Consider the following 10067-nt stretch of genomic DNA (forward strand, 5'->3'; position numbering starts at 1 on the left):
GGAGTGGACGCCTCACAGGGAAAGCCAGGATGGGTTCCACAGCGGTATTCGTACAAGCGCCTTGAGACACTTGCGGGTGAGTAGTGCACTATACAAGTATCATTTTACATTTACATTACATTGGTCAAAGAGCTGGTAATGATCTTGGTCCATAGAGGGGTTAAGGGGAGGTTGAGGCTTTTAGCCAGGGAAGCAGGGAGTGGGGCTGCATAGTGGCGGGAGGGTTTGGATTCGGCAATCACCATTGAGATATCCTCTTCTGTGAGGTTTAAAAGCCTTCCACTTCATTTGTATTGAGGAGGATTTGGGGTATTGTTTTATTTTGGTGGTTACTGGGGGAGGATCTTTTGTTTTGGGGCTCGCGGAGTAATCTAGGGTTGGGTTGATCTATGTTTTGGGTGAAGAATTGCTTGGTTGAGTCGGTGGGTGATAATCCAGGGAGAGCTTGATTTTGGTTATTTTCCCATTGAAGAATTTGTCCAGGTTGTCACACAGCAGTTTTGAGGCAGGGGGATTTTATTTGGTAGGTTTTGAGGTTTGTTGTTGGATGATGTTGAAAATTCCTTTGGGGGTTTTTTACCTTTGTCTAGGGCACTCCGGAAGAAGGAAGCTTTCTTTTTGAGCGTGTGCTTTTTGTAATTTCCGTGATCTCTTCTGAGCTGGTAAGGTTGGTTGTGGATGTGTTTGCTCTCCGTAGTCTTTAAGGGACTCTTACTTGTCTTCTTTCAGAGTTGAGGTATTTTTTTAACCAGGCTCTTGACGGAATTTCTCTGACCCTTTTGTGTTTCAGGGGGGCTAGTTTGTCCAGGGCAGTTTTCATCGTCGAGTTGTAGAGGATAATGAACTCGTCTATAATGAGGCTGTCTGTGGTAGAGGAAAGTAGAGAAAGAGGGATTGGATTGAGGTTTCTGAACCATTGATGGGTATTCTAAACTCGGTTAGGCGGCTTTGTAGCTTGGTTAATATGAAACAGAATCATCTGATTGCCTGACCAGTCGATTAGGAGAATGTTAATGCTTATTAATTCGTTTTTAGCTATGATAGCATTTAAGGTAGAGCCTTTGTTGTGGATTTGTCCCTTGCAGTGTTCGGCAAGACTTTTGCTGAGAAGGAGTTCATTTAATGACTGTACAATTTTGTCTTTCTCCATATTGCCGTGGAGATTCAAATCACAGAGGATAATGTTGTTAGAGTTCGAGAGAATGCAGTGTGTTAGTAGGTCAGGGAGTTGTTCCCCGAATGTGGGTGTGTTTCCTGGTGTGTGGTAAATGAGATGGCTTTTTGTTGCTTTATTTTCTGTTTGCATTATGTTGGTGCTGAGGTATTCAAAAGTTGTAAAGGAGGTTTGAGTTTCAGCCATTCTGATACTATTCTCATGCATGATGGCGATGCCACCGCTGCGATGATCTCATCTGTCCTTCTTGATGATGGACACACCTGGGTTGACTAGGAGGTCAAGGATCGGATAGGATGATTTATTGAGCCAGGTTTCAGTGACGAACGCAATGTCATAGTTCAGTATAGCTTCAACCAACTGTTATGTGTATGATTACTGATCCAGCCATGTGCGTCTAAACCCTGCAAGCAAATAGCCTTTGTGAATGAAGTCTCATGTTAGAGATACCGGATTTGACTGACTCTGCCCCAGCCATCCCGACTTTTCCGAAGTCCTGGCTATTCGTTAAACGCCCCTTCTGTTAACATTCCATGACCCCGGCCATCGATGGAGACTCACTTTGAATACAAGTCGATGCACATTTGTCAGGCAAATGATTTGTTATTTCAGAGTCTATTTCAAGACCCATCTTTTACTGGGTAAATACCGTGGGGGAGGGGGGTTGGGCCAGTGGAGCTATTAATAGTCACCCAGCCTTGGACCGGAGACCCGAGAAGACTGGAGCAGCGGCAGAGGTGAGTGATAAGAGGCTGGGAGGCATCTGGTATAGAAGGGCAGATTATGCGTTGTGATTCATACTGATATATAGATCAAGTGGGATTATGACGCTATAATTCACTCGAGTATTTATTTCATAGTTTTATTTAGATGACCAGAGACGTCACTCGGGTTTATTGTACAGGTGATTGAAGTTGTGAATTGGCTACCGCTTTTCACCGGCAGGGGCAGCATTTCACAAGTTAATGCCAGTGGAATAAATGTGTGAATATTTCTAAAAGCTCGAATCCTTCAACACATTTTCAACAGGAATTAGAAGTAGGAAAACGCATGTTATAGCGAAACCACTACTTAAATTCAGGCTGATTTATGAGAACGTTGTACAAAGTCCGGTCCAAACTCTAAGAAGGAGGCGCTGCCCCAGTTCCTCAGAGGCCGGAAGAAGAGAGAGTGACCCTGGAAGTCCAGTCACTTGTCAAACAGGTCTTTCACTTATTATATAGAAGTGATAAAGTCCAATCACGTCTTTCACAGCAGGATTTTGAAGTTTGTAGTGCAGGAGGAGAAGTGAGTCGCTGCTCTTCTCAGGCTGTTAGAACGAAGTCTTTGCGTTTTGAAAAAATGTTTTTTAATGTATTAAGGTGAGCGATGTCTAGGCCCTAAAAGGCAGAGCTATCAGTCTTTTCTTTTTGCCTACGGCACAGGTGCCCATGTGTCAAGACACGTGCATCCACATGGCTGGCAGTCATGAAAGGAGGTTATATTAAAGAAAAGTCAATCCCAGCCTGTCTGTGACATGCTCACCCGTGTTTTTATTTACCGAAACAAAGTGAAAAAGTATGTGTAAAGCACAATAAAAGTGAGCAGCCTAGCAGCACTTTGCAGCCACCTGGTCCTCGTAAAAAATAAATGAAACAATCAGTACACAGGAAAAGGGGGTGGGGGTGGGGGGGGCGGGCTGAGGAGAGTAATCGAGGAGGAAAGAAGAGGAAAAAAAGGTGAAAGAAACGCATGCACTCAAATTGAGTGCTCGAAGCAAAATAGAAAAAAAGGTCATCGATCCAATCCTGATCACAGGGCGGACCCAAGAGGACTCTGAATGCACTTTATGTATTGAAAACAATGGGCCCGCCTCTGGAGCAGAGACCTACAACATGGGTCACCAGAGGAGACCAAGTAATTCCTATGAGAGAGGCGCAAGGCAGAGATGCTGTCAATTGAGTACAATCATGACCAATGGGCAAGAAGGGAGTTGGTGACCTGAGCATTAGCTATACAAAAGCACAGATACTTCCTACTACTGTAGGGATACACGTCACGGCCAATAAGGGAGCGGAGGAGCAATCTAGGTTGGCAACTTGAGCAGAAACGACATGCTCTTTAAAAGACCGAGACCCTCCAGCTCCTGGTATGGCTGAAGGAGCCCAAAAGTGTGAGCAGGGGTCAGGGGCGGCTCTAGGCTCATGGCGGCCCTGGGCAGGGAGCGTAGGTAGGGGGCCCCGGAAGAGGGGGTCCGGGCGGAGTGGAGCACGGAGGCCAGTGAAAAGGAGGGGGGGGGTCAGGGTGTTTGGAAGTGGAACAAAGCCGGAGGCCACCAAATCCTTGCCAGGGGCCGCCACGCAAATATGTATCCATCCTCAGAGGATTATTATATTAAGGATATGCATTGGCGCAGTGGCCCCGGAGGTTTGGTGGCCCGGTGCAGGTGCACAGCTTGCACATGCCTAAGGCCGCCCCTGCAGGGGTTCATGCCCCAAGATCTTCTCAAGCACCTGAAGGCGCTCAATGTCCGCTCGAGCACCATCCAGGCAAGCCCCGGTTGGGTCACAGCTTAATCCTGGGTAGACTGGGACCCCACGGAGAAAAGCGCTTGGTAAGTCGCTGCCCCAACGGAACAATAATGAATCAACTCTCCCTGTTACCTTTCTGACCGCACCGCTCCACGCAAACCCTTTACGTATTCCTGGATTCCAGTGATTCTTGCTCTTTCTGGCTGACGTGAGGAGGCATCCTCTGCCTTCTAGACTTTCTCTTCAGACAACTTCTATTTTCCTCATTAGGAGGGGATGACACTTGAAACTTGCTTCAAGTAACTTGCTATCAAGTCGTTTGAATAAAATATGAAAAGAAATGCACAGAATGCTTGAAAGGCTGACCTCAACCTAACTTTGTCTTTCAGAAGAAAGATTGCTCAAAACTCTGCAAACAGTTTCAGTTAACATTGAAAGGGATGCTGTAGTCATGATAAATCTTTCCTTTTCTGATATAATGAAAAAACATCCTAATATAAAACATTAAGAATTAGCTTAACTGTAAGTTAGTCACAGAGATAGAACAATCTATTATCAACTACTATGGAGCATAACCCAGCTTAGAGATTTTCAGTGGCAACAGAAAACCAGTGTATGTGTGATCCCAGCATTTTTGTGACTTTACTTATATTCAAACACTATAGCAGTGTGGTGTGCATTCCTATATATGGGGCATTTTAGAATAATTTTACATGAGTTTTATGTGCCATTACTGAATGTTAATGCTAGCTGATTGAAGGTGTTGGTTGATATGTAATTGACAAACCAATAAAGTTGTGGATTATAATCACACAAAAAAGGAGGGGATGACACTGTACCACTCGTTGTGCATCATGTGGGAATACAAGAGTGGGCGTCCAGCACCAGGGGTTTGTACACTTGTGTATGTAATTAAATGAAAAAAAGTTGAAACTTTTCTCCTATGTACCACAACATCTCATTTCAATGTTGATCACATAGAAAGATGGTTATATATTCTATGCACAAGATATGGCTGTAGCTGGATAGCTTACAGGTCAATGCATAGCATGCCTTCTCAAGGTAATATTTTAATATGATGAAAGTAAAAAGATTTTAGGAAAATAATTTGTAATTTTCCTAGGTACTTACCTTGAGTGTAGACTCACCATCAGTATCAAGAAAATGAGTAACACATGGGCTCTGTGTAATGTAGCATCTTGCTCAATAGGTATTGCGCGGTCCCTTTAAGAACATGCCAGTGCCACTAGAAGGGTGCAACTCATGAAGAGAACAGGTTTTTATTGTACCATTAAGTGTATAAAGCGTGCTCCCTGGGACGTTGTTACAGTCCCTCTAAGAATATAATTCCACTCTAAAGATAGAATTTAACTGTCACATTCAAAATATAGCAGTCCTCCAAACAAAAAACCCACGCTGTTCTATTTGAAGTATAGTTTGCTAGCTGAGAGTAAAGGGCCAGTACTGTCCAATTAACCGTACAGAGAAGTCCCTGTGCTGTTCTACAAAAGTACAGGAATTTGTATGTACTGTCCTGTTAAATGTACAGAAGTTCCTACACCGTCCTATTAAACGTAGAGAGAAGTGCCTTTCCTGTTTCCTTAAGGATGTATGGAGAACAGCAGCATTTTTCACGAATGCTTTTACAACGGCTCTGTAACCACGACAGCATCATTACAACAAAAGTATTAACATTTTTTGCCACGAGTATGCCTTTACCATGAATGCTTTTAAAACGAAAATGGAAGAATTTTCCAGGTAAGTATAAACTATATATATATATATATATATATATATATATATATATATATATATATATACCCCACTCTACCTCCATCAATCTCAGTGTGGTATTTGCAGTCCTTAATTAAATTTCTCCTAGGCTCCCAGCAGTGATGCCACTTTTGGATGCCAAAAAGGCATTTGACTGTCTTGAAGGGCCTTTTTTACACACCACCCTAACTAAATTGGGAATCCCCAGGGTTTCCGGAATCTAATCACTCTATTATACATTGCCCCAGGCATGTCTGCAGGTTAATGGCGCACTATCCAAGTTGTTCCCTTGACACTTGGCACCCACCAGGGTTGTTCACTGTCTCCCCTGCTGTTCATTATAGCCATGGACTCATTGGTCCGTCACCTCGAGGAGCATACTTTGGATGGGGGCTCTGATTTCATCGAGGACCCATACTGGCTTCACTCTGCATTGATGATATGATTTTTGTCCGGGACCCAGTGACTAACCTCCCTCCTTTAATTCGAGAGGTGGTTCGTTTTGGGACCTTCTCTGGTTTATCCATTATCTAGAGTTAATTGAAGTCACAGTACCCTGTCCTATCAACTACGCCATAAATGGTATGTGAACTCCCCTGAATATCTTGGAACATAACTCCACTAAGAGGTCCCAAGGTGATTCGACATAACTACGACCCTGCAGCTGACAGGCTAATGACCCAGATTGAGAGATGGATTAACTATTGTCAATCGCAGGGAGGATTAAAATGATGGTCCTCTCACAGTTCCTATACTTGCTTCTAAATATTGCCAGTACCCTGAATAAAACCTTTTTTGATGCCTTACGTGGTTTGCTCATAAGACTCATATGGGTGGGCAGTCGCCCTTGGATTGGCTGGAACATATTTACGCTTACTTATGATGGCAACGGCTTTAAAGTTCCTGATGTGTATCTTTATTTTTTAGTTGCTCAAGCACATTCTGCCTACTTCTGGTATCACCCTGATCCCAGACTTCAGTAACTTAAGCCTGAATGTACGCTGGCTCCCACTTCTCCCCTCTCCACCATATTACCCAAAGGATTATCTAAAAACCTCGCAGAAATATAGACATGCTACCCACGTCCTGCTGGGTGTGGAAGAGGCTTGTTCTCTATCATGGCTATGACACCTCCCCACATATCCCTCTATCCTACAACCTTTGACTTCCACTTACTTTTTATGGGCATGACCCAACGCTCATTGACTGCACATCACCTACACACTATAGGTGACCTATTAGCAAACTCAACTTTACAATATATCACTGCCCTAATGGAGGGAACATACCACATCACATATAGATAGATTTATATTGCAACGGCTGCAGCACCCATTGCATTCTATTCTGCCATCCTACCTCATGAAACTCAAGGACTTTCCTCACCTCACTTTACTCATTATCACTTCAGAAAATGCACATATGCTATCCTGCCTATACCACACTCGGATACATCACAGGCCTGTCATGTGCCGGGTGTTTTTCTGTGGTGGATACATGAATCGGAGTTGCAGCCCATGGGCTGGTGGGGGTTATTGAATGTCTTCTAGCAAGCAAACCTCAAGGTAAGGGGAATGAATATAGACCCAAAGGAAGGGGTCAAGGGACTGGGATGTCAAGAGAAAGCATCAGTTCCACAGTAAAAAGGGTCAGTGGCTTACAGAGATAATTTCACATCTTAATATTTAAATTTTATATATTCACTAGCATGAGCTGGCCTGTTATCCAATGTGTCACAGCCCAGTATTCAAGGTAAATAGGGGTTTCCCTAATGTATCCGTTGCTCACTTTTGGTAACTTGACTTGAGCGGGCTTATTATAGACAAAAAGTGTGTGGAGCATGGATAACAATTTCCACAACAGAACTATTTATAAAATACTCTGAACAGAAATTCTCAAAATGTTATCAGAGGACATAGTCATTTCTCATCAAAAGCTTCACCATAGGAAATAAACAACACATATTATTGGAAGGTGTATTTTTTTTAGTAGGTGCAGGTAGAGTCCCCCCACTGGCAATAAGGCAACAATCACAATATAATTCCAGTCAAGGTCTCAAATTATTTCCTTGGTAGTTGGCAACGAGCAGGCAGGCTTAACTTAGGAGACAGGTGTTGCAGAGATTCTGCTCTGGAACAGAACTGTGCTTGGAACTATAGAACATTAGCAGGCAGGGACTGAGTCAAAATACCACATCAACATATAAGGGTCGTAATCCGGCTAGTTTATAGTGTCTCACTTGCCCTCCTAACCTTTCTAGAGAGACAAGGACTTTGGCACCCCAGAACACAACAGGTCCGACGCTCTGGTATAATGGTGTCAGGTCAACACCTTTTGTTCTCACACTCGTCCCTGGTCACAATAGATTAGAAAAAAGACGCAAAGTAAGTTTACAATATTTATTTAAACTGTTGTGCAATAATATTCAATAATTGTGCAACAACTGTAAAACAAAAACAAGACAGAAATGCCTTTAGCATGGTCACTAAGCCATATACAATGAAAAGTCCTGTCATATTAGCTGAAAGTTTTGCCTCAAACCCCTCCCGCCCACTTAAGCACAAAGCTAAGTGATTATCAATTATAGATCTCTGGGCTGTGGTGGACATTAGCATACATAGATAGGCATTCTAAACCCCAGGCAGTGCAGTTCCTCGTCTCAGGACTGTTGCTCTGGTCTGTGTTTTTAACCCCATGTCCTGAGTTATATAACACAACCTGCATGTTCGAGAAACAGCTGTATTTCTCTATTATGTCTAGGTGCTGGTATCTGGCCACAGAGTACAACAAGGAGCAATGTTGTTTGACCCTAACTAAGCTGTTCCGACTAAATCCCAGGAAAATAATTAAATAAGAAAAACATGTGCTGACTTTGTGAAGGATAACAGTGCAAACATTAACGTGATACTTTGTAACGTGTGCAAAGCAAAAGCAGCCTACAGTGTGCAGAATTAGGGTAACACTGGGAAAATGACAATGTACTACTTAGCAATCATATGACTGCTTGTAAAGCATTTAAAAACACCAATATATTAAATAAGTCACACCCAAAACATTTGTATGATTAAAATGACATCAAAATGATAAATATACAATGTAGAGAACCAGAGATATGAATAGTTAAAGATGAAATACTTTCTAGTGCCTAAAAGACAAAAGTGTCACTTTGGAACTTCTGGTTGCAATTGAACTGACAAAGTCACAGATTGAAGCCAACTGCGATGGAGTGCTTGTCTGATGCACTGAGCAGGAGGCCTCTGTCAACTTTTTACCTTCGCACGTAGCCGTTTTTCTGGAACTTTTTCTTTCAATGTAGATCGAGGCTCCTTGTCACACCAGGTTTTAAGTCGACGATGGTAGCTTGGTTAAGCATGCAGCCTTGGTGAATGCCTAAAGGTCTTGCTCCCAGAGCTTTCAGCAGGCTAAACCTGAAATCCAGGCTGGGTCACAGTTCGACAACTGGACTCTGGTCGGCCGGTTGGTCACCTTATGGAGCTTTTTACTAAAAAATCTCCAGACTTCTGGATCTTCCTTTGAGAGTGTCCAAAACATCAATCCAAGGGTCTAGAAGCTCTAAAATGGTCCATGGGATGTTGTGACTATGTTTCCCACAATGCACCTGGTCAAATCCTTAAATGCCCAATGGAGTCTGTACAGCTGGGTTTTTCTTGGAGGAGATGAGGCAGGCAGAGTTATTTTAATCTTTGACCTTCAGGGAGTCCAATCCTTCACTTCTTGCAGCAAGGCATTGTCCTTGATGGGTGTAGTTCCACAGTGTGCTGGAGGTCAGTCCTTGTCCATGTAGGTTCAGGCAGAGATCTGAGTTGCTTAGCAACTCTCCAATTTTTACCCAGTGTTCCTAGGTGACAAGCAGAAGGGGCACCCCTGACCAATGGGGTGCTGGGTGCCCTTGTCAGATATGACCAGTTCCTTTAAAATATGACATGCTTGACTCCGAGAGCACTATTTTACCAAAATGGAAAACTTTCTCCTGTAGATTAAGGTCTGGCTAAGCCATCCCACTGGTGTAGCTATGTTTCCCTAATACTCCCCTCTGCTAATGTTATTACTGTGGCACCAGCCTTGCTGGGGCTGCAGGATGTGGGAGTCAGCCTGTGTCCTGTCATAACTGTCAATTCCTCTTTGAAGACCAGTTTGGATACTCCACCCTTGGTCTGCCTTTCGCTCTGCAGCTGCAGTTCTCCTCTTACAAGAGGCTTCCTTTGTCTCAGGTCAGGACACTTCACACCTCATTTAGACAGTTTGACTAAGCCTGGCAGAGGTTGGCCAATCGGGGAAGGGCTGCTGGAAGGCTGCATTTTGGTTTATTAGAAAAACAAGTTCTATAATGTCTTTAAGGTAGTGTGAGTCTTTGAAAGAACCTTTAATTCCAAAGTCTAATTTGCATATAATTTACTTTTAAAAGCAGGCTGTAAAGCAGGGCTGCCTTTAAAATGACAGCAGGTAGCACAACAGTGCACACTTCAGTGCATTAAATCTACTGGGCATCTAAACCTACATGCTGTACCATATACTAGGGACCTACAGGTAGGTTGTCGGTACCAATTGTAACTATCCCTAATCATCATGTACTTTCATTCAGAGCACAG

The sequence above is a fragment of the Lissotriton vulgaris genome, unplaced genomic scaffold (genome assembly GCF_964263255.1).
Source record: "Lissotriton vulgaris unplaced genomic scaffold, aLisVul1.2 SCAFFOLD_984, whole genome shotgun sequence".
NCBI classification, from domain to species: Eukaryota; Metazoa; Chordata; class Amphibia; order Caudata; family Salamandridae; genus Lissotriton; species Lissotriton vulgaris.